The sequence below is a fragment of the Lactuca saligna genome, chromosome 4 (genome assembly GCF_052625555.1).
Source record: "Lactuca saligna cultivar CGN05327 chromosome 4, ASM5262555v1, whole genome shotgun sequence".
Taxonomy (NCBI): Eukaryota; Viridiplantae; Streptophyta; class Magnoliopsida; order Asterales; family Asteraceae; genus Lactuca; species Lactuca saligna.
The window spans coordinates 188,607,769-188,635,539 of record NC_136420.1 but is presented as its reverse complement, the minus strand read 5'-3'; the positions used below and the strand labels follow the sequence as shown (position 1 = coordinate 188,635,539).

Genomic DNA, 27,771 nt, shown 5'->3' with positions numbered 1-27,771 from the left:
CTAACGACGGCGAATGTTTTTCACGTACCACTCCACAAGTCTGGTCAAGTTCTTCACATTATCCAATCAAGCCATTGTGAACATAATTGACTTATTCTTGGCTTTTAGCACACATCTATAACAAATAATATTCTTGATCGATTCGAATATTAAAAAAATGGAGAATGTGTAATGTAACGACGTAAAATTTTCAACCAATTTTTCGTTTTTAAAACACGGTAAATTACATATCATATTTCTCAAAACTTGAAGTATCAATGTCAAAACATATTTCAAATTAGTTTTTCACAATTCCAGGATCCATAATAAACATAACTCCAGCTAGGTGTGTGTATAAAATCAAGCCGGTGCCTTCCCGTGATCCTCGGAGGTACCTAAAATACATAACACATAACACGGTAAGCACGAAGCTTAGTGACTTCCCCAAAATACCACGCACAAATGACTAGCCACTCAAGGCTATAGCTCTATAAGACCTTCCGGTCAATGTGTCTTAGTGGGACCTTCCAGTCGCACAGCTTGTCGGACCATCTGGTCCGGTCTGGTTAGGACCCTCAAGTCCCATGGCTCGTTGGAACCTCTTGTCCGGTCTGGTTGAGAACCCTCCGGTCTTATAGTTCGTTAGACCCTCTGGTCTGATCTAAATATCACATAACATAGCATACAACATATATATATATATATATATATATATATATATATATATATATATATATATATATATATATATCACACAAAAAATGCATAACCCAAGCAAGCACGTAAAACCCTCTAGTCACACATAATTACAACTCTAGGTAAGGTATAGTGAGAAGACTCACCTCAAATCAAGCAAGCTAAAACACCTCGTACACGAATCACCGATCTAGCCTCCGCCTAATACATGTGATGATTATCTCTAATTAGACCATAATTCTAATAAACTCATATTAACCCCTTTTTAACTATTGGTAAGGGTAAAATACCATTTTACCCCTCCCAAGGTCTCAGTTACTCACATTTGGTCAAAACTCTAAAATTCAACCAAAGTCAAACTTGATTCAACAGTCCTTGTTGACCTAACTCGACGAGTACATTAGGAGGACTCGTCGAGTCCCCTCGTTCCCTCAGAGACCTTATAAAACCAACTCTACTCGTCGAGTTAACCTATTAACTCAACGAGTTACAGCATGCTCAGACTTATCGAGATAAACCCTAAGCGACTCGTTGAGTCAGCTCATGGACTCGGCGAGCTCATTCAGTCTTTACTCCTATTCAAACATTTTTGGGCAGATCTATCACTCCAACTACTAGATCTAGGCTCATAGGCTCGATTGTCACGTAAAGTTTCGATCTTTACATTCATGCATGCCATATTTGCTCCATAATGCTATTACAAGCCCCAAAGGAAGGTTAGATGCTCATGAGCCTGCCCCTAACTCAATAAAGCTCAGATCTTTGGACTCTCAAGGCCTCCTATAGTCCAGATCTGAGGCTCTAACCTCAAGCCATGCTCAAATAACGCAAGGACACCAAAATGATTGGAAGAAAATCCTAAAAACTCCCAAAAATGAGATCTAACAAAAAATATGGCCAATGTGAGAGCTTTTTACCTCTAAACAGATGCTAATGATAGAATAACACTAGATCCATAGCCTCTCCTTGATAAGATCCACAATGCTCCTCAAATCTTCCTTCAAAAAGCACAAGAATGATTAATTTGGTCTCTCTCTCTACACAACGAATGGGCAGGTTTAGGGTTTCTCCTCGTGAAGTGTGGCCGCATAAGGAGGCTATAAGTGCCTTTAAATAGGTCCCAAACCTAGGGATTTAGGGTTTCTCATTTCAGCGCCTACTCGGCGGGTCGCATCTCGGACTTGTTGAGTAGATCATTAAACCCACGGGACCATTCACGATACGACTAGACAAGTCATAGCACCAACTCGTTGAGTCACTCTATAAACATCAAAAATAAATAATCAAAATGTTATACTTGGGATTCTGGATGTTACATGTAATATTTAAATGTGTAATGTACAAATGTTCTTTGTTTTGAATGGAACTAAATAGGAGTTCATCGATTTCAAGGTGAAGCGTTGTGAGCCTCTTTTCTTTCTCGTTGTAAGAGTAGTAGATCCCCATGTCGGCACCAGGTGAAACGATATCGAATTTAGGGTCAAAACGTTGATTCCATGGATAATTCTATATAATCCACACATTATGAAAGTTGTATGGCTCTCATATCATCAAACTACCCTTACTAAAAACAAAATCAAATTAGTGCATTGTAATTTGTATAGGTGAATCAACAATATTGACGAGATTATATATATAGACATGTTCATATGTTCTAACTATTTATTATGTGGATATAGGAATCAATGTAGCTCAATCATTTCAAAAGGATAATTTTGTATTTTTATATATAATAATTTTTTAAAAACAAATATAAAATTTATTATATATGGAAAATCCCTAAGAAAAATGCTAGTTTCTATTTAAATCCCAATGTATCATAAAACCCTAACGGATATCCATCATGTTCAATAGACTTCCGTCATAAACCTTCATCTCTGCATCCGATTTTTTTTTTCACATCTCCAGTTCTTCCAAATGCGTAGAGCAGTCGGTCTCCTCCAAATCGAAGATATACACCAAGAAATCGACTTATCGACACTAAGTTTCTTTCCTGTTCTCATCTCTATCTCAAGCCGGCACCATCAGAATTTTAGTAATTCCTTTTCTTTGTTCTTGATTTCTTCATCTTCACATAATTATAACATGTATCATCGTACGTGTTCTATATAATTTTGACTAATTTTCATAGAACCAAATATTATTTTGGATCCATGTGGTTTACATTAACCAAAAACCAAGAATAGTTTATATGCAAATTCATGTATCTAGAAGTGGATTATATAGTTTACGTTGTTTGTTATCATGAAATAAGGACCATAAAAAATAAAATTTTTTCTTTGTTTCAATGTCTTCAAATATACATATAGAAAAAAAAAGCTTGCTTCGGAAGTACTCGGTTGTGATATTGGAAGCCAAAGGGTAGGGGTGATTCAGTCTTTTCTGGGTCTCGGGTTTATTCAGAAGGTTTTAGACTTGGAGGTTGCTAGGAGAGTAGGGCTTCCTGCCACCTTTTCGTAAATATAAAATTCGTCAAAAGCGAACTTAGAACGAGGAAATTATAGTACTTTGAAGTTGTTGGCAGAATTGCTCCTTAAATGGAAATGTTTGGCAAGTAAGTACCATGCATGCAAGGTGGTAAGCGTAAGGGTATGCCCAACGTAAGTTGGGTTACGCCTAGTGTATAAGGGAAAATGGATGTGGGTGCAAAGAGGTATACACCCAGCGTACAAGAAGTACTCCCAGCATACACTCTGAGTCCCTAAACCCTAATTTTTAGGGTATGTCACTATATAAAGAACATAACACCCTAGATATCAGCCCCACTCTCATTTTTAGACAGCCACCACGAAACCCTAATCCTCTGTTGAGTGTTCTTGGAGCTTTGGAGGCCATTAGAGAGCATTTTGGTGTTGTGAGGCCATTTTTCAAGCAAGTGAAGAGTATAGCAAGGAGGTGGATCAAAGGGTAAGTAGTAGATCCAAGATTGTGGTTCCATTTTAGATCATTTTGAGGTATAAAGTCTGAAACTTTCCTCAAGAATGCTTAGATCTATGTTAATGGAGTTTTTGGACCTTTTAGGTCCCAAGAATGGACCTTTATGACTCAACTCGTTTCCTAGGTTTAGGGTTGCCACCGTTAGTGTCATTTAAGTCACATAAACAGTAAAGTTTCAATCTTTAGGGTTCACTTGTGACCATACGTGAGATCTATCCCTTTTCATGGAAGTTTGTTGTCACATTTCAAGTTTTGACTCAATTGGTGGGTTGCAAGCCACCAAGTAATCGACTTTATGGATTAAGACGTTAGTAAGGACTTGGATCTATGATTATAGCTTCTGGAATGGAGTATTAAGCACTAAATGGGAAAAGTGACTTAACAGGGGAGTACGTTGGGCGTACATGCATGTACGCACAGAGTACATGCCATTATCCAGTATGCTTAGCGTACAGAGGAGTACGCCCCGCGTACTCATCAGTTATGGCTTGGTGTGTTTTGGGCCTCGGGTTAGGCCAAGTAGTGGACTTTGGGTCTTTGGGCTTGAGTGGGCATCAGAAGTCAGATAAATGGGTCCAAGAATATGTTTGGGCTTAGGATAAGGCCCATTAGAGGCATTGGGTCCAATTTAGCAAATTGGGCCATTAGTGGACATATAAAGATTAGATGGAATTGGGCCTTGGGTATTGTCCAAGTTAGAGCAGGGGTAAAAGGGTCATTTTACCCTAAGTAGAATTATTGGTTGGACTCATTGTTATTTTTGGATAATGGTAGCTCGGGGAGTCGAGAGATCAGCTCAGGGATCTGCCAGCTAGCAGCGAGGGGTTATCCGCAGGGTTCTACAGTTAGTTTCTGAGGTGAGTTTTCTCCAGTAGGAAAAGGGTCGAAGGCACCAATGCCGGCCCGTTTATGTATGTTAGTATATACCAGATTTAGATCTGATTCCGAGGATAGCCCGATGTAGCTTATATGTTCTGGATTTCGATCCAACAATGGGTGAGGCCCAAGGAAGATTCATATGTATGTTTCCGAGCCACGGTTCGATGTCGGGTGGTACCCGAGGCAGTAATGTATGTTTAGTTATACTTGTTGCATGTGTAATACTTGTATGTACCGGGTAGGGAGATGAGTGTGGGCTGGGGCCTGCATCTCATTAGTAACTGAGTGTGGACGGGGTTCCATATCTCATTAGTAGCAGAACAGGGGTGGGGCCCAAGATAGGCGGGGCCTTGAGACTAGCAGTTATAGTATAATGATTTTTTGTTATGTATTAGCATGATAATATGTTATTGTTTGTATGTGTAAAGCAGGCAGGGCCCGAAGACAGGTGTGGCCTAGTAGAAACAGATATGTATTCCGAGAGGGGCTCGATGCTAGGTGGGACCTGATGCCGGATTCATCCGATGCTGGGCGGGTCCCGATGTAGCGGGCTAGGCCCAATGTTTTCAATATGTGATTATGTGCAGGGTATGTGGTAGTATGGGGAACTCACTAAGCTTCGTGCTTACAGTTTTCAGTTTTGGTTTCAGGTACTTTCGGTAGACGAGGGAAGAGCCTAGGATGACTGCATGGCACACACTAAGGAGTTTAGCCTGAGATGTTTTACTCTGATATATTTTGATAGATATTATGATATTTTGGGATATATGACTTATGGTTTTATATGATGTTTGGATTACTATGGTTTTATTAATCATTTAAAATGAAATTTTGGACCGTATTTTTTGGATGTTTAAATATATATATATATATATATATATATATATATATATATATATATATATATATATATATATAGGGTTGGGTTCCTGTGAAACAAAATGATTTTGTGAGATGAGAGGACCAATTGATGACCATTGATTAAGAAAAAAAAAGTGGGTTGAGATTAAAACGAAAAATTTGATGGAGGCGGTGGCAAAATTGAAATTATCTTCAAATCTGTGCTAAATTGAAATACACGGAGGGGTAGAGTAGTACTTTTCACTCAATAGATTGGATCTGATCACTTTACCGTTCACTTCCTTCTTCTCCCCAATTTCTTTAAGTTTGTTAATATCCTTCTCCCCTTCAAATTCTTCTCGATCAAAATCATTCATCAATCTTCATTTCATATCTTTTCAAAAAAAAATCCCCTAATAATCGCACTCATCATCAAGAAAACGAATGGATCAGAACTCAGAAAACCCCTAGCATCGACAAAACCATATGATTGAAAACCCCTAGCCTCGTATTCGAGTGTTAGCTACGAAAAACATTACATATCGCAGCTTCATCATAAATTATCGATGGTTCAACTGAATCATATTCAGATTGCAGGTATTTTAAAATATAATTTGATTTAGGTGTTATTTTGATTGATTAATTAGAGGATCTGGTGAAAAACCATAGCCTCTTATTCGAGCTTTAGCAGTGAAAAACACTAGAAATTGCACATTCATTATATATTATCGATGGTTCAATAGAATCATAGTCAGAATGCATGTATTTTAAATATAATTTGATTTTAGGTGTTATTTTGTTTGATTAATTTTGATGGTCTAGTGAAAGTTAAGTAATTTTGTGCTAGATAACTTGATATTATACATATTATGATTAGATAAGTCAGATCTTGCTTCCCTTTTAGATTTTGGATGTTTATTTGTTAGAAACTACTTTCTTTAAACCTTTCACTATGAGATAATGTGAAATATTATGAAATTATGTGTGACATTACAACTTTAAACATTACGATTATGTTGGAAACAACTTTCTTGTATCATCTTTGTTAAATGATGTGTAATATATGATCTTATACATTCTTGTTTTATTGGAAACAACTTCGCTTTAAACCTTTTTGTGAAGTATTGTGATATTACTTGGTTAATAATGAAGCAATTCCACATATTCTAAATTTATGAATCATATTCTGATTTAAAATATGTAATATTCTATGTATTTTGATTAGTTTTGAGTTTAAATGAAATTTTGTTAATTAATTAGATAATGCAGTATGCATACATTGAAATAAGATTTAATACATAAATATCTAGTCATTCTGATTTAACACAATTTCTTATTCCTTGTCATTTGGATTTTCAACTTTGTGATTATGATTCTGAAACCATATCAAATTTCCGGTCATCAACCATTCCTAAATAAAAGAAATGGAAGCTTATTATTCTAGCAAATGGCTTATTCTACATAATTGGATTCAAAGTTTGTATCTAGAGTTATCTCTTCACTGTTTTATCTTAGCATTTGATTTTGAGTTAATGTGTTATAATCGTTGAATTTATCTCTCTGCATGATTTTGAGTTAATGTATACACCTATGAAATATTCGATAAAACTATATTTTCTAATTATAGTATAGTTTTCAGTCAAAATAATGAAACAATGTCATATATTCTGAAATTATATGTCATATTCTGATTTTAAATATGTAATATTCTAAGTATTATGATTAGTAAAACTTGAGTTCTAATGTTATTCTGTTGATTAATTAGATAATGTAGTACACATACATTAAAATAAGGTTTAATACATAAATATTCTAGGCACTCTGATTTAACACAATTTTTGATTCCTTTTCATTTGGGTTTTCAACCTTGTGATTCTGATTCTGAAATTAGATCAAGTTTTAGATTATCAACCATTCCTAAATTAAAGAAACTGAAGCTTGTTATTCTAGCAAATGGCTTATTCTACACAATCGGATTTAAATTTTGCATCTAGAGTTATTATAGGTAACGTATAATATTATAATCTCTTCACCGTTTTATCTTAGCGTGTGATTTTGAGTTATTGTGTTGTAATCATCGAATTTATCTTTCTTTATGATTTTGCGTTAATGTATTCATGTATGAAATATTTTATATAACTCTATATTCTGATTATACTATTGTTTTTAGTTAAAATCATTATGTATCTTCCACCATGGATTCTAATTTAGATATTTACTATAGAGTTATCTCTAAAAAGTCATAATGTAATGGAATATAGTATTATACATGTCCTTTAAACCTTGATTTATGTAGAATATGTGAAATCATCAATATATTTGCATCTAAATCTTAACTCTATAGGTAACTCAAAACTATCATGATTATAGATTTTGAGTTATTATGTAAACTCAAAATAAACAAAAGTGTTCTAATATTCACACTATTGTTTATGATTTCATTAGACGTTTTAAGTTATTGTTTTTTATGCAAAAAAAATTAGAATAAAATCTTATTGTTAATTATTTTATAATGTTACAACTTTTTTATGTTTGTTATTAATTGAATGTAGTCTGTATATTATGGATATTTTGTTCTGATAAATATTTGATTACACTGATTTTACTTTTCATGATGCAGGCAACTAAATGCTAACCTGCATATGCACTAATTGAACAATCTATGGAGTTTGCAAAATATAATTGAGGAAAGCATCTTAACATGGTGCAAGAAGGGATGTAAGGGAATGAGGATTGTTGATGGACTTGATAAAATATTTGCAAGAGTTTATTCGTTTTTAGGAGTATTAGTCTCTTTGAATTTTGGCTATATTTTCTATATTTTGAAAAATATGTATGGTTGAATGTTTGATAAACAATAGTTATGGTTTGAAGGTTTGAAGATAAGTGAATGTTTAATAAAACAATATTTTGGTTGGGTAATAGTTATATGTTAAGGAATAATACATATAATGTAATGATAGTAATATCTTTCACATATTAGATGAGTTTAAAATTAAAGGTTGTACGTATAATATTCTATTAGAATAATAATTTATGTTTTCCAGTTATAGTAAGTATATGTATAATACTCTAATAGAATAATGTTATGTGTCATTTGTTATCCTAAATTGATGCTTTTGTCTTGTTTACAATTTACGTCATAAGTCAAGCTAAATTTTATAAGTAGAGTGTATGATGTTTTAAATCATTAGAATGTTGCAGTTTGTGATGTATGATGTTGATAATATAATAAAATAATATTTTATGTTTTTTTTTTAAATAAATTAATATATTTACATGAAAAAATTGTATATATATAGAATATTCTTATATAATAATGTTATATGTTGTATGTTTTCAAATAATGTTGTAGGTTTTTGATTGAAAATTTGATTTGTTACCTAAAAACAATATGCACATATAAAATATTCTAATAGAATAATGTTATATGTTGTATGATTTCATAATCTATATGTAGTATATTTTATTTTAATAGAATAATGTTATATTTTGTATGTTTTCATAATCTACATGTAGAATATTTCAATAGAATAATGGTCTATTATTTTCTAAGTTATAAGTAGAATATTCTAATGCAATGAAGCGTAATTAAATTTAGGTTTTTTTTAATAGGTATTTGTATTCAATAATTAATATTGTGTTGTTAAAATATAATATTATGAAATTATGTTGTAATATGTACAGTTAACTTACAATATGTAAGATTCTAATATTATATGTAATATTATAATATCATTATGTAATATTTTGAATTTATAATTTATAGATTAACAAGAATATATAAATAATCTATAGGAAACCAAATAAGTTATATGTAAAATATTCTAATAGAGTAATGTTCTAGTTAAATACACTGGAATATTTGAATTATATTCATTAGTAGTGATATATAACAATGTTATTTATTCTGAATATAGAATAATAGAATGATATTCTAACTTACAACCTTGTCATTAATAAATATTATTGTTACAGGGTATTTTACAAGTAAAAATAGCATTTATAGAATATTTCTCTTAACAATAAAATTATAATATTACAAAAAAAAATTAAAAAAAACAAACTTAAATAAAAATAATACATTTTTACAAAGTGATTAAAACTTAACATGGATTATGATTTATAAAGTATATCCATAACATTTCAATTATAAAGAACTACCTATACAAAACATGATTTTAGAATATTAAACAATAACATAATAATATTAGACGTGTAATATGACAAAGTTAGAAATGTAACAACAGAATATATAATATATATATTGAAACAAACTAGTTGATTATTTCAACAAAAAATAATCAAACTAGAATATTCGGAATCCAAACAAAAGAACCATCAGTTGAAATGAATTCAGTACTTGAATAAAATTCTTCTAAATTATAGTTAGATAACATAATACCAAAAACCTTTAAAAATCTGTCACATGCTTGTAAGATCTATTAAATATTCATTCATCTCAGCACTTGTTAAAAACTTCTAATTTGAAACATTCATGTAGGGATTCATTAGTTAAAATTACCTGCAACAAAAAATGAAAGAATTATTAGAATGGAGTAGGGTTAAAACAAATATTTCAAACTTAAGTCAACATGCTATAGTAATATAATTAATGATACAACATAATAATGTAGTATGTAATGTAATTGGTCATAAAACACATAATGCAAACACTTATAAGAAAAATACTCTGAATCTAATGTTCGTTTCTTGAGTACAACCAGTTACTACACATCAATAAGAGCAATCAATATTGTTCAAAGAGACATCTCTAACCTTTTGTGTTCGAAGAAACTTTTTTTTTACACAATTATGGTAACGATCATATTCTAGAAACAGATATAAGAAAAGCAGTTATTTTCTTTAGGATAACCCTTTTTCTGCAAGCTAACAAGAAGATATCCAAACCAAACTATGGTGAATAGACCTTTAACATTATGTGTTTGAATAAGTAAAAAAGTTACTTTTAACAAAACTATGCTAAATTTAATAAAAGTAGTCAACATTGCAATAGTTTTCACTAACTGTGACTCATATTTTGGAAATATACTCATATTCTTAAAGAAAAAATTAGTTATGAGAAGGGGTGATACATTTAACTCTTTTTTCATTCAGGACTTTCATCAAACAGGAAGAATGCATGTATAGTTTAAGTGAATTTGTTGAATAACAATAATTACTTTGGATACCTTGGCAATTTTACAAAACACATTGCCTGAAAAGTGTTGAAAATCAAACCTTAAAAGTGCTCAAAGTCAAACCTTCACAAATTGTACAAAACATAAATGTGATAAATAAAAATCGAATCTTGAAAGTGCTCAAAATAGATCTAAAACTACTAAACAAATGTGATTTGATGAAGAATTGTTGAAATTGAAGATCAACGAAGAAAAAACTAACCTTTTTTCGTTGAAAATGGATGATTATGGTGCTAAAAATCAACCCCAATCAATTCGATTATCAATTGCAGATGTAGAAGAATGGTTGTTGAAAATAGCCTCTATCTGATGATCACCCCCAGATGGCGATAGATGGAAATCAACCCTAATCAATTTGATTATCAATTGCAAATGTAGAAGAATGAAGAAGATGAACTCGAAAAATACAAAAATCATGAAGTTAGAAGCTATGATTTAGATAGGATACAATCATTCTTCGATCAATCAATCTAAAAAATTAAAGGATGATATGGTTGAAATAAGTGATGATTTAAGGAGATTGAAGATCGATTACATGAGAAGATTAAGGAATGTTGATCACATAGGAGCGATAATCTTGGTAGAAGAATCAGGGTAGATGAAGATGTTCTTAAAGATGACGTGAATATGATGCTAATTGTGTATCAGATCTGGTAGTGATGTTATATGTAACTTAGTGACTAATCTTCCCATAATTAACTAATCAGTTAGATTAATTAGTGTTAATCCCCTTTTTTTTATAAGCCACAAGATCAAATTTGATGAAAGACTAAGATTTAGTCCCCATATCTCACAAAATATAGGTAGTCTCAAATGAACCTCTACTTATATATATATATATATATATATATATATATATATATATATATAGAGAGAGAGAGAGAGAGAGAGAGAGAGAGGTGGGTTCAATTGAGAAAATAAAAAAGGTTAAGAATGGGAGAATCATTCTCAATCACTCATTTAATCTAAGCATAAAAAGACACGGTGGCAAACTTGTAAATATGTTAACAAGCTTCAATCTCAAATATGTAACTATAGAGAAATCGATAACAGTTCGTTCATCATTGAAAATTTTGCTCCAGCCTTCAATAATCATCTAGATTTCTTCAACTAAATCGAAATTTCTTTGTTGTTCATGAAATTGGAATCAGAGTTCTAGACTCGCAGTCACAGTCGACACTGAAGGACTCAGAATCGGTACTCACAGTTTCCTAATCGGATTTTCGAAAATCAAAATCAAAATGAGAAATCGATCAGACATAGGATGTCGCATATGAAGTCAAAATCGAAAGTATATGATGATTTGGAATTGATAACTTTATGTTTTTAACATTTTTAAAATAGTTAACTTGTATGCACTCTAACTGTTTGATGAAATTCATAAACTAAATTACCACGTTATATTCACATATGAATATGTTTTCTCACCTGAATCAGTATATGATTATTAAAAACATAAAACAAATATGCAACTCTGTATGTTATTCATATGTGAATAACATATGAAAATTATATATATTTGTCAAAATACCTTCAAATATTCATAAGTGAATATACCTTGTAATATTCATATGTGAATATATTGTGTAATATTCATAAGTGAATATATCATCTAATATTCACAAGTGAATATACTATGTAATATTCACATGTGATATACCATGTAATACTATGTAATATTCACATATGGAATATCATTTAGTAGTCATAAGTGAATATATCATATAATATTCACAAGTGAATATACTATGTTAATATTCACAAGTAAATGCATCGTCCAATATTAAAATATGAATATATTATGTTTATTATATGCTATATTCATATATGAATGATACTTACATTGTACATAAAAAAAATCATGTTTTTTATTTATAAGTGAATAATGAATGTACTAAAAACCTAATGCATTTTTATTCACTTATGAATAACGATAGATGAAATATATATATATATATATATATATATATATATATATATATATATATATATATATATATATGTATATATATATATATATATATATTTATTTATTTTATCTTAAAACTATATCAATATGGATATCTATTTACGGAGAATAAAAAATCATGAATTTTGGTATATTTAAAAACATTTTTTTGATAAAAATAGCTTCTAAAAATTAAAAAAAAAACGAAAAAAACTAAGTTTTTGTATATATATTAAGGTAATGATTAGCATAGTTTAAGGAAATATATTTTGTTGGAAAACAAATATCTATTCATTTCTCATTCCCGCTGGTACAAACTTTTGTGGTAAAAAAAAAAAAATAAGTAGCTGAGAATGATTCCCCCATTTTTAACCTTTTTTTTCTCAATTGAACCCTCCACTATATATATATATATATATATATATATATATATATATATATATATATATATATATATATATATATATATATATATATATATATACACGGTTAGGTTAATGTGAGACGACTTAATTTTGTAAGACCGTGAGACGTATTTTTTTTATTTATTTTTATTTTTTTTAGTTAATTTAAGTTCCGAAAATAATATTTAAAAAAAGAATTTTTGGATTTTTCCATTTATTTTGCATTTTAAAATTATTTTTTAGAATATGTACAATGTAATATTCTATTAGAATATTTCACGTATTTTTCAAAAAAAATGGAATTTTTTTTAGTCAATTCAAGTTTCAAAAGTAATATTTAGAAAAAGAATTTTTAGATTTTTCCATTTATTTTGCATTTTAAAAATATTTTTTAGAATATGTTAGTGTAATATTCTATTAGAATATTTCACGTATTTAAAAAAAAAAAAAAAACGGGATTTTATTTATTTATTTTTATTTTTATTAGTTAATTCAAGTTCCGAAAATAATACTTAAAAAAAGAATTTTTGGATTTTTCTATTTATTTTGCATTTTAAAATTATTTTTATATTTGGTTTTACGGTATTATAAAATTAAAATGGTTTCAAATGAACCTGAATGTATATATATATATATATATATATATATATATATATATATATATATATATATATATATATATATATATATATATATATATAGGGAAAAGATCAAATGAGAACACCTAAAAGGTTGAGAACGCGAGAACAGTTCTGAACCAATCAATATATAAGGGTATATAAGTAATTTCATATATTAATTAAATTAAAATAAAATAAAGTCAATCAAATTCCCTTAAATTTAGGATCAGTTACCAAAAAATGAGATATTTGATTTTTTATTTTTCTTATTAATGAAATATAAAAAAATATTTTTATCAAAAACAAAATTAAAACTAAAAAAATTTAATTTTTTTTTCTTAAATTTTTTTCTCATATTTCACGTTTTTTTTTTCAAAAAAATTAATAAAAATTCAATCCCAAATAAATACATTTGTATTTATAAACGATTTTTTTTTTCAAAAAAACTAATATTACTGCAATCACAAATGAATACATATCAATTTACAAGTAATCCACTTCCTTTCTTTTAATCAACTGAAAATAAAAGGGGTGTGAAAATTATCATTTCTTCATAAAAGAATACATTTAATCACAAATAAGTACACTTATTCACACATAATTACATTGCTATTTACAAATGAATACATTGTTATTAACAAATGTAAACCCTGGTATACACAAATGAATAAAACAATACCTCTAATCATAAATAAAATACACTCATTCACACATGATTACACTGCTATTTATAAATGAATACATTGTTATTAACAAATGAATACCCTCCTATTCATAAATGAATACCCCTCTCACGCATATCATCAAACAGCTTATGTGCAAAACCTTTTACCTTAAATCTGATTACAACTTTGTGTGGCTAACTCTTCCATCAATTGTAAGGGCTGCCACTTGAGCCTTCAAAGACCCACTTGAGCCTATCGAGTTCTTCCAAATCAAACAAGAACAAAAAAAAAGGAACCCTTACCTATTTTTGAAGCGTTGCTGCCCTTCTCGATCACCAAACAACCCAATATCGGGGCTTTGTCACCGAAAACCAATGGTAAACCCCACATCCCGCTGCTTCCATTCTCTTTTCTTCTTCTCTTCAACTGACTTTATGGAGTATATTGTCGGCTGACTTGGAATCGGGATGGTCAATTAAAAAGTTAAAATTGGATTTGTGGACTTTTTGGTTCCAATGTCTCACCTGTAATTAGAAACAAGGTCTCGGAATCGTAACTCATATTTGCAATCGGAATCGAGCCTATGTTTGGAAAGCTTGGATTCAGGTCTTGACATAGATTCGCAATCGGGAGTGTGATGTTCAGAACAAATGAAATTGGGATTAAAAACTATTTCACCTGCGAACGATCGGAGCTTGATAATCTGGGCTCAAACTCATTTTTCCCACGAACATCAAAGTTAAGATCAGATTTGGAACCGACTATTCACTGTTGCGATGTTCAATTGTACTCGGAATCGGGTTCTTGTCGGATCAAAATCAGAATGAGATGTTGATCGCCTAACATTCGTAATTGTGTGCTCGGAACGAAGGTTTGCTCGGAGTTAATTGCATTTTCGATTCAGAACTCATGTTGTGTTTCACGAGTAGTTTTGAGTCTGCGTTCGTTTATCATGCGCAATTGGGGAAGAAGACTACCGATTTACACACGGCGATTAGGTCAAGAGAGGCAAAGAGTAATTATAGGAGTTTACAAAATTAGAGTAATGCTTATTTACTTTAATAGCCTTTATAATTTTCTTTAATTTAAAAATTAAAATTTAAATGTATTAATAATTAGAAAATTAACAATTAATAATAGCCACATATCTTAAAAATTAGATGGTCCAGATCTGTTATCGCGTTCTCAACCTTTTACGTGTTCTCATTTGATTCTACTCCTATATATATATATATATATATATATATATATATATATATATATATATATATATATATATATATATATATATATATATATATATATATATATATATATATTGCTTTTGCCGATTGCCGACTAATAGAATGATGAGTGCATTGAAGGCCAAACTTCTTCCTTTATTCTCTTTTTCACGCATGAACTAAGCAGTTTATAAAAATCGCATTTAATTACAAATCTTTTTATTTCTTCATGTCCTCATCAATCTCAATTTTCTATAAAGTAGTTGTATGTTACTTACCTTTGTTTATAATTTACCAAGAATAATTGCATTTAATCACAAATAATGTATACAATTGAGTCTGTAATTTAATTTCTCATTTTTTTTCTTATCAAGGAATATTATAGGTATTTGATTATTAGTCAAAATAGTTATCTATATTATATTTTTTGAATCAATTTCCGCTCATCAATGTGATTTCTTGTTTAGTTTTTCTTGTGTTTTTAGAGTTGCAACCTTCAATTTTGGTTTTATTGTTTGTGCTCCTTGTATGATTTTTATGGTAGATATTAGGTGAGCGAAAGCTAGTACACGTAGGAAACACAAGGTTGGATTTGGCACCAAGAACTAGTTACCTTGCAAATTTCCAGACCTAGTATGTTCTTGATCTTAATTTCTAATTTGACACTCAATTTGGTTTTTAATTAACGATTTCTTGAACACAATTAATTTCTACTTCTAGAATCAATTTTTTTGCTCCCACTTTTTGGAATTGATGTTGCTTTCCCCTTTACTCATTTTGCTTTTTATCTTACAATGTTTTTTTTTTTTAATTGTTTTTTTTTATTTTAAATAATATGCCAAATTTGTTTAAGATCAATGTTTTATGTTTACTTTTTTATGTTTATTTGACTATTTGATATGTGAACTAGGTTCTAACCATGTAAGAATACACATTTCTTTAGAAGGATAAGGTCAGATAGATGGATCAAAGGTATAATTCTTTTACAATAAACTAGTTAAAATGTTTATCGGATTATAAAACTCTAAAAGAATAGAAGTTTATGATATTTTTTTGGGAAAATGTACCTGCTTGTATTTTTCATTCTTTTAGAATAGTTTGAAGAAAGAATTAAAAATTGATAATACCAGAAAAAGACTTGAATTTGAGCTCAATAATAGGTTACTTACTTATGATATAATACATCACATTTTCAAAAGAATGGTTGTAAACAAGTCAATTATTTGAACTATTGAAAAAGACTGTGTATTTGTTCAATAATTGTATATTTGAGAATGCTATTCTAAAAAATTTATTTATTTTGATAACATTATGTTAATATATATATAATTATATTAAAATGTATAAGACTATTAGTTTGTAAGAATATTTATTAATTTGTATTTATTATTCAACCGCAGGTTCAAGAATTTTGTTATTCTTCAATAATATTCTATTAAAATAGCATTATGACAAAACATCATAGAACATAATTATAATAAAATAACATTATGACATAATTAAAATTGAATCAATTAAAATAATCAGAATTCAAAATTAAGATAATAAAAAATCCCGTAAACACCAAAACCCCCAATTTTATGTGTTCACGGTTTAGGGATGTTCCAAAACCGTAAACACCCCAAAAAGTGGGTAAATGTCCATTTAAAGTCCCATACTTGGTTCTTATGGCTAAATCTAACCTAGACTAGTGCCATCATTGAACTAAGGACTTGAAAACCCCAAATACCATAAACTCAGGAGTTTAAGGTAGTAAACTCATGAGTTTAAGGTAGTAAACTCATGAGAAATGGTCCTTAGTGATGGGTTTTAGCCATAAGAACTTTCCTATGTGCGCATGCAAAAGCCTAATGCTTGGATCTAGGCTTTCTAATTAAACATGCTTTGAATCCAAGACTTCTAATGACTATTTAGGTTAAATAACAACATTGAAACAGATCTAGAACCATACCTTTGAATTCCTTGTTGATCTTGTTGTCTTGGAGCTTCTAGAGTCACAAATGTCACTCCTCTAATGGCTTACAAACACCAATAGCAAGGAAGATGATTTAGAAGAGAGGAGAGGGGAGGAAATCGGCCAGAGTTCTCTTACTTTAGATGAGATGCCGATTTCCCTTACCCATGGGGTCTATTTATACTTGTATACTCCTTAAGGGTTACAGTCTAAACCCTAATTGGATAATCTTCTCTTAAGGCTATCCAAATCCATTCCTAGATAACATCATGGACGATTTTGAGCTATCGTTTAGCTCCTAGAATTCGTCCAATCCATATCTATATGGATTTACAGTCTCAAGTTTAACTATCAAACAATTGACAGTTTATACCCTCTTATTTAATTAATCTCTTTAAGTCACCAAATTAATTCCAATTAATTCTATGACTTATATTAATCAAATAACTATATATTATTCTTTATAATATTTACTCTCTCTTAACAAATCATCCCATCAAGTTGCTATGGTGAAGGCAACCCAAAAGGACCATGCACAACCGGGTCAAATACTTGCCTAATATAGTTGCAGCCTTAGACACTATTCCAACAGTCTCCCACTTGGATAAGTCTAGTAACTATACAAGTACAATTTGGTTTGCAATCGTAGCTCTCAAAGACGCTGTCAAACTCTGATCTAATCAATCTTGTCCTTTAGATAAGGGATCGTACAGTCCTCTGTTAGATATCATGCTAACAATCCTATGGAATGGTTAGTCTGGCATTTGATTTCTCGATCTCCGATTTATTCGACATAGAACTTAATCGAACACATCAATTCAGTTCTGACCGGGTCCGGCACATAAGTCAAATCAAATCATCGAGCGGCCGAGATATCACTTTTTCCTTCTTTGGATAAAAGTTACAGATAAACTTCGACTTATATGCATTTACTTATTCATTAACCAACTATACACAACAATGCGTTTTATAACACCGAGTTACTGATGCGTTTTCGCATTATCAATGTACAATCAATTAACAAATAATGAACCATATATCTAGGTTTTAAGACCATATAATATTATCATCTCGCGATCACCTTTTATATCGTATTCCATAAAGTGATTCCAGCAAGCGCGGGTTTGTTCCAATGCTCAAAACTAGTTCATAAGCACTTATGAACGTTGCAGCAACCCTTTGCTATGTCTAACACCATTTAGACAATCTACACACCAATTCATGACAATCTTCATTCATATCTACTTCCAACATATGAACGATTGTGGACAATTTGAACAATTCGATTATTCCTAATAAACTCAATTATTCTGGAAGTCAAAACATGCAAAGTGAAACAATAGTTAAACGATTAACATAAGACAGTAACATTACTCATAAATAAAACTCCTTTATTTAATCACCAAATGTTAATAACATTTATCTATTACATGTTTCTAATACTATCTAATCTATACTAATATCATCCTTCAGCCCAATACTCCTAGCATGCTGCAAGTGCTTAACCCTACTTAGTCCCTTCGTAAGCGGATCTGTTGGGTTATCTTCTGATGATATCCTCTTAACTATGAGTTGTCCTTCTTCTACACGATGTCTAATGAAGTGATATTTTCTATCGATATGTCTTGATCTACCATGATCCCTCGGTTCCTTGGTCAAGGCAACTGCACCTTCGTTATCACAGAAAATCTCCATGGGCTCCTTTATGGCAGGTACAACTCCAAGATCACCGATGAAGTTCTTTAGCCATATTTCCTCCTTCGACGCTTCGCTCGCTGCGATGTACTCTGATTCGCACGTTGAATCAGCTACGGTTTCCTGCTTGGAACTCTTCCAAGTTACTACTCCTCCATTCAGGGTAAAGACCCAGCCCGACTGCGACCGGTAGTTGTCCCTGTCGGTCTGAAAACTGGCGTCACTATACCCTCGCACCTTCAAGTCATCACTCCCTCCAAGTACTAAGAACCATTCCTTTGTCCTCCAAAGGTACTTAAGGATGTTCTTCACCGCAATCCAATGTGCTTTTCCAGGGTTCCCTTGATATCTGCTAACCATGCTCAAAGCGAAGGCTACATCAGGGCGAGTACAAGTCATAGCGTACATGATTGAGCCAACTGCGGAAGCGTATGGTAGTCGGCTCATTTATGCTATTTTAGCTTCGGTACTCGGACTTTGAGTCTTACTCAACTTGGCATTACCTTGTATCGGTAGTTCTCCCTTCTTTGAGTTTTCCATACTAAAAGGTTTTAGTACCTTCTCTAAGTAAGTATTCTGACTAAGTCCAGTTAGTCTCTTACTTCTTTCTCTTACTATCCTTATTCCCAAAATGTAAGAAGCCTCTCCGAGGTCCTTCATAGCGAAACACTTCCCGAGCCAAGACTTGACTTCCTGCAGAGTCGGGATGTTGTTTCCTATGAGTAATATGTTATCGACATATAGAACGAGGAAGCTTACTACACTCCCACTGGCTTTGACATATACACACGATTCATCTTCGCTTCGTACAAATCCAAACTCTTTGACTTTCTCATCGAAGAAAAGATTCCATCTGTGAGACGCTTGCTTAAGTCCATAAATGGACTTCTCAAGCTTACACACTCTATTTGGATGCTTCGGATCCACAAACCCCTCTGGCTGAGCCATGTAAACATCCTCAGCCAACTTTCCGTTAAGGAAGGCGGTCTTGACATCCATTTGCCAAATTTCATAATCATGAAATGCGGCAATTGCTAGCATCACTCTAATAGATTTAATCTTCGCAACTGGTGAGAAGGTCTCATCATAGTCAACTCCTGGAGTTTGAGAAAAGCCCTTCACAACCAATCGTGCTTTATATGTGTGTACGTTCCCATCCACGTCGGTCTTCTTCTTGAAGATCCATTTGCACCCAACGGTCCTACGTTCGGGCACATAATCAACCAAACTCCAAACTTGGTTATCATACATGGATTGGATCTCGCTATCCATTGCCTCTTTCCATTTCGCAGACTCTGGGCCTGCCATGGCTTCCTTATAGCTATTAGGTTCATCAAGATTTACTAGTGTACCATCACTAATATACGTGTCCCCTTAGGTAGTAATATGAAAACCATAAAACTGGGGATGAACTCTAACTCTATCGGAACGTCTAAGAGGTAAGGACTCGTCAATCGGTTCAACCGTAGTTTCCTCCTCGGGTTGAGTGCCAGCGGTAGAGGTTCCTTCATCTATCGACTCTTGAATCTCTTCAAGTTCGATTTGCCTCCCACTATCTCCTTGGCTTATGAGTTCTCGCTCTCGGAAAACTCCTCTCCTCGCAACAAAGACAACGTTGTCCTTCGGTCTATAGAAGAGATATCCAAAGGATGTCTGTGGGTAGCCGATGAAAATACATCGCTCACTTCGAGGTTCAAGCTTTTCGTGAGTATCTCGTCTTACGAAAGCCTCGCAACCCCAAACCTTGATGTGTGCCAACGAGGGAGCTTTCCCTGTCCACATCTCGTGAGGTGTTTTGGCAACCTTATTAGTAGGGACTCAGATAAGGATATGGGCGGCAGTCTCTAAGGCATACCCCCAAAAGAAGATAGGTAGTGAAGCACGACTCATCATAGAGCGAACCATATCCAATAAGGTTCGATTACGCCTTTCTACCACACCATTCAACTGCGGTGTCCTAGGGGGCGTCAATTGCGAAACTATTCCACACTCCTTGAGATAATCGTGGAACTCAAGACTTAGGTACTCTCCTCCTCGATCGGATCGAAGCATCTTGATTTTCCTGCCCAATTTGATTCTCCACTTCATTCTTGAACTCTTTGAACATTTCAAAGGTTTCTGACTTTTTCTTGATTAAATAGATATACCCATATCTACTATAATCATCGGTAAAAGTCACATAGAAGCGGTTCCCATCCTTCGTGGTTGATCTAAAGGGTCCACATACATCGGTATGTATTAGGTCCAATAGCCCCTCACCTCTTTCACAAGTACTCGTGAAGGGTGACTTAGTCATCTTTCCAAGTAAACAAGACTCGCATGTGTCATCTTCCCTAAGGTCGAATGACTCCAACACTCCATCCTTTTGGAGTTGGGCTATGCGTTTCTTGTTGACATGTCCAAGACGACAATGCCACAAGGATGCTTTATCCATACTAGTGGAAGAATCAATATTCAAAACATCATTTCCTAAGTTATCAACAATCATAACAGTTTCATATATTCCATTACATGGTATAGCTTCAAAGTAAAAGACACCATTTAAATAAGCCAAAATAGAACCATTCTCATTATTAAAAGAAAATCTAAATCCTTGTCTATATAAACCATGAAATGAAATGATGTTTCTAGCCATTTCTGCCGAATAGCAACAATTGTTCAAATCTAAACATAAATTATTCCTAAGCACTAAAGAATACACTCCAATCATGGTCACAGGCGACGATCTTCTGTTCCCCATGATTAGATTGATCCTTCCTTGCTCCACATCCCTACTTCTTCTTAGTCCCTGCGAAAGATGGCTTGATCTTTCCTTCATTGATTGCTTGCAGGTATTCTGGGCAGCTTCTCTTCCAATGTCCTATCTTGTGGCAGTGGTGGCACTCTGCCTCCTTCGGGTTAGGACAGGGCTTAGTGGGATCAACTTTGGTCCCACTAGAAGAGGCACCATCTCAGGCTTTAACCTTGCGATAGTTCTTCGATGAAGCCTTCCTCTTCTTTCCCTTCCCTTGACCAATTGCCAAGACAGGAGCAGCAGGCGGATTGGGAGTAGGTGCAGCAGACTTGTCTTTGAAGTTGCTCTCAGCGACCCTCAAGAGACCTTGGAGTTTGCTTAGGGTGACCTCCTCTTTGGTCATGTGGTAGGTCATCCTAAATTGGTTGTACATCGGAGGCAAAGAGTGAAGCACCATGTCGATCACCAAGTCTTCCCCAAAGTCAACATTTAACTTGCGAAGGCGGTCAACATACCTTTGCATCTTTTGCAGGTGCACGGTAAGAGATTCTCCATGACCCATCTTAGCGGAAATCATGTTAGTGAAAATCTCATAACGCTCTTGTCTCGCGTTTTGGTGGTATCTTTCCAATATGTCTTGGTGCATCTCGTATGGGTACATGTCCTCGTAGGACTTTTGGAATTCGGAGTTCATGGTGGCAATCATGATGCAATGTACCTTCGTTGCATCTCGCTCATGAGTCTCAAAAGCGGTGATTTCGGCCGGAGTAGCGATTTCGGGGTTGATCTTCTCAAGCTTTTCATCGAGGACATACTCCTTATCCTCATAGCGAGCAATGGTGCGAATGTATCTTATCCATTCGCTAAAGTTCGTTCCATCGAAGGTGACCTTTTGGCAAAGGCTCATCAACGTGAAAGAACTAGCAGCAACGTTGTTTGCGTTTGACATCTATAGAAAGGACAAAGATAGATTAGAATAAGAATCCCTAATTATCACCCAATAAGAAAAATTAGGGTTAGGATCCAACAATAACATTTACATACTAGAAAAGGGATGACGTAATCTAACATGCAAATAAATTGAAGGTAAGTGAATGACGATTCACTAATTCTCCATCACAAAACCTAAACTATTAGTCCTAAGTGTATTGAGAATTCCTAGGTTCGGATGAGATTCATTGAAACTATTCAATGGCATGTTTAAATCTCGATATGCCCCTCTTGTTTGTGACTGGGATACCAAGGATCACAAAGCGGGTGTGAATTACCATGCAAATTCACATGGTGCCTTCATTGTAACGATCACCTATTCGATGTGCCGGTAAACCACACACGCTCCATCGAACTATGATAAACAATGAATCACCCTTTGCCACCTTTGCTTATAACGAATTAGTGTGCCGGTAAACCACACACGCTCCACTAACTTCTTAGCAAGGGTGCAAAGTGTAATTTCATGGGATTGCATCAATTCACTTTTCCTAAAGTAACTAAGATTGGGAAATTTTAAAAACATGTAGTTACTTTGTATTACTTATTATACTTTTAATGAGAGGATGAGGTTGCCCTATCCTACCCGTTCGGCTAACGACCCTCCACCAATCAAGCAAGCGGTGGATGTGAGTGTACACCCATTAAGCGCCATTTTATAGGCTGCAACCTTATACCCACCTTATAGATCGGCTTCGTGAATGAGGCCTACTAACGGTAAGACTAGCATTTAGTCATACATATATATATTATTCTAGTAATATCATAATAGTATAGGGTTGTGTTTTAAACCTTTTAAAACGTAGGGTTTGAAATTTAAGTTGTCTAAATTAAAACTTTTAATCACAAATATAAATTTCAAAACGTGAGGGCAAGTTTTAAACATTTAAAACATGGAGGATCAAACAACAAATAATTCCAGTTAACAATTAATATCCTAATTATCTATATTTGATTTATCCAAGATTTCTTTTAAGATAATTACCAAAATAATCAAAATAATTAATTAATTATCATATAAAGAAATTAAATATTTTATTAGATGATAAATATCTTTAATTAGATCACGATTATAGTCATATATATCAAAAAATCGGATTAGGGTTGATCTAATATGATTAAGGTAAGTTTCCATAAGATAAACATGAAAAAATCCCGGTTTTGGCTAATCCTGACGCCCGGACTCGCCGAGTACACAAAGGGACTCGCCAAGTAAGGCCAACTCGCCGAGTCCACTTTGGAACTCGCCGAGTCCATGTCTCAGAACCCAAAAATTCAAATTTTGCAGGTTTGTTCCAGTTAATCAAGCAACAATTTAAAGAAAACCAAGCTAGGCTCTGATACCACTGATGGGTTTTAACCATAAGAACTTTCCTATGTGCGCATGCAAAACCCTAATGCTTGGATCTAGGCTTTCTAATTAAACATGCTTTGAATCCAAGACTTCTAATGACTATTTAGGTTAAATAACAACATTGAAATAGATCTAGAACCATACCTTTGAATTCCTTGTTGATCTTGTTGTCTTGGAGCTTCTAGACTCACAAATGTCACTCCTCTAATGGCTTACAAACACCAATAGCAAGGAAGATGATTTAGGAGAGAGGAGAGGGGAGGAAATCGGCTAGAGTTCTCTTACTTTAGATGAGATGCCGATTTCCCTTACCCATGGGGTCTATTTATACTTGTAGACTCCTTAAGGGTTACAGTTTAAACCCTAATTTGATAATCTTCTCTTAAGGCTATCCAAATCCATTCCTAGATAACATCATGGACAATTTTGAGCTATTGTTTAGCTCCTAGAATTCGTCCAATCCATATCTATATGGATTTACAGTCTCAAGTTTAACTATCAAACAATTGACAGTTTATACCCTCTTATTTAATTAATCTCTTTAAGTCACCAAATTAATTCCAATTAATTCTATGACTTATATTAATCAAATAACTATATATTATTCTTTATAATATTTACTCTCTCTTAACAAATCATCCCATCAAGTTGCTATGGTGAAGGCAACCCAAAAGGACCATGCACAACCGGGTCAAATACTTGCCTAATATAGTTGCAGCCTTAGACACTATTCCAACACTTAGACCGTAAACTCCATTTATGAGTGTTTTGATGCCACACAACACTTCCTAAGGCTAATTCGTGAAGTAGGAATGCTTGGAATAACCTAGAAGACTTCAAATCACCAAATGATCAAAAGATTAGGAGTTTACGGTCGTAAACTCAAGAGTTTACGACCGTAAACTCAAGGGGTGTTGATCCTTAGGGAGTAAACACATTTTAAGAGTTACCCTTGAACCCCAAACACACTTGCCTTTCCCTACAACACTTAGATGCAACCCTTGAGACTTTTAACACTTGTATAAAGTGTTTAACATGTCTTAGAGTGTTTTGACTTTGTTTATTAGTTGTTTAAAGACTAATTGAGTATATACATATATCCTTATATGTTATTAGGATCTTTGTGCGTGTCTAATTGAGTATATACATATATCCTTTTATAGATTGACATCAAGTCGATCTTTTCTTAAGATAATAATTATGTTCAAAGGTTTTACAAAACTTACTTTATGCTTTTATATTATAAATTGCATGCCTATATATGTATAGTTATATGAGAAATGTTTAAAAGACTTAGGAAGGCTATCCACCCTATTTCCTTTTCGCGCTTGAGATGTGGTCTGGTGGGATATCGGGTATCCGTCTGAAGGTCGTTTAAATATTAGTTATATATCATATGTACATATAAAGTCATAAAGGCCCTTCCAGTTCATCCAATGCTCTTGGGTAGCAAGGGTATACATCCATGTTCATACGTACCAATTATATTACTAGTAAGCTACCATATGGGTAGTTTAGGAAGATACTAGAACTATTACTAGAACGCAATACTATACAATGAGTCAGTTCATTCATGAGTCATACTTTCTAGAACATTACAGTACATTACTATACTTGCTAGATAGAGAGCACGTATACTACAGCTAGAACATTACAATATATTACTATACTTGCTAGATAGAGAGCACGTACACTACAGCTAGAACATTACAGTACCTTACCATACTATTACATAGATATGGTCACATGATCACATGTACATGAGTACACTTACAGGAATTACTAGTACATTTTATATGTATAGATTCTGTTATATAATCCTCATTCTTATCTTTACCTTGTGATTGAATCACATAATCGACGAGATAGATTGGATTTAATATCCTAGTACCCAAGGATACATTGCGGGACTAACCATTCCTAGAATCTCTGTTAGCTACAAAGGTAAAAGCACATCCACGGATGTCAACGGTTGATACCATTACAGGTATACTTTTGGGGACTGACTATTCCTATACCCAGCTGTTAGCAACAGAGGTAAATGTACATCTACGGATGTCTTCAGTTAACATTGTTATTTTCCCTAGTACCAAAGGGTGATACTATTACAGTTAGGTCTTGGTAGAAGACTACATTCAGAATAGTTAGGTCTTGGTAGAAGACTACATTCAGAACAACTAGGTCTTGGTAGAAGACTACATTCAGAACAGTTAGGTCTTGGTAGAAGACTACATGAGAATAGTTAAGTCTTGGTAGAAGACTCCTTTTATTACTAATAGGAATCATAGGAATTTCTAGGGTTTTTCAAACGTTTACAGTTGTTTTACAAACATTTTCATACTTACAGTTCATATACACTTTCAATACTTACGATTCATATACTTACAAATTCTTACATATAAATTCATACATACAAATACTTACTTACAAATTAAGACACTAAAATACTTATGATCTCACCAGCTTCAAAGCTGATACTCGATTTCAAAATTACTTGTATCCTCAGGTCATTTATAGACAGGTACCAATGCAAGGTATAGAGAAGATGGAGCTTGTTCAAGACTCATCTTTCATTTTGATTTATGCTTTAGTGTCTATAATAATTTGACAGAACACACTTGTATAATAATTATATTATTAATGAAATGGATGATGTTGTTGCTTGTTTACTACTTTTCATTGTTGTGATACTGTAGATGACGCCCTCCGCCCCAGAACGTTTCCGCCGTTCCTGGTTTTGGGGTGTGACAATATATATATATATATATATATATATATATATATATATATATATATATATATATATATATATATATATATATATATATATATATATATATATACACGCACACACACACATACCTTGTGGTGATTTCTTGGAAGGTACCAGTGATGATGAAGTCGATGTGATTAATGGTGATAAGATCAGCGGTAAATTAACTGGGAGGAGAATTGATATTTCTCATCTAAGTTCTTCCGGTAGGTATATGAAGTAGTTATAGAAATCAGAGTATTTGGTTTTCTTGAGGGCATGAGTGATTATACATTAAGAGACACGCAATTTGTGAGCGAGCAAAGATGCGACAATGTTTCCTTCACCTTAGTTTCTGATGATCAAATTGGATTTCCTACAACTCGGTGATGACTTCTTTCACGACATCCTTGGTGAATGTCTCGATGTAGGGCCATGAGAGAGAGAGAGAGAGAGAGAGAGAGATTGTCATTTCTCTTAGGGAGGAGGGTATCATGGAAAATTTTGTGGGAGGTACCGACAGTACCTCCAATGTATGAAACCTTCTTGAGCGGGTTGACACTTTTAGGTTGAGTGGGTTACATATGCGGCTTCACTAACCCGTATATATCATTTCAACTCATGCACTAATCACTTGTACATTATGTATCAAAACTTGTACCAAATCAATTTTGTATGCTATTTAATTAGTTTTTAAATTATTTTGTATATTTTTAATATTATGCAAATTAATTTTGTATAATTTTTATTAGTTTGTGTTTATTTTAAAACAAAAAATTAAGTGGGTTGAGAAAGATAGGATTTCCATGTATGGTGGGTTGAGAAAGATGGAAGAGAAAGGAGAGAGAAATGTTGACATGGCAGTGGGTTGAATGAGTTGGGAGAGAAGGACTCCCTCCA

At 32.9% G+C, this 27,771-nt stretch overlaps 1 pseudogene; it reads right to left on the bottom strand.

The window, feature by feature from the left end:
* LOC145040392 (sucrose synthase-like) lies at positions 1-27,343 on the bottom strand (annotated as a pseudogene).
* Positions 27,344-27,771: the final 428 nt, after the last annotated feature.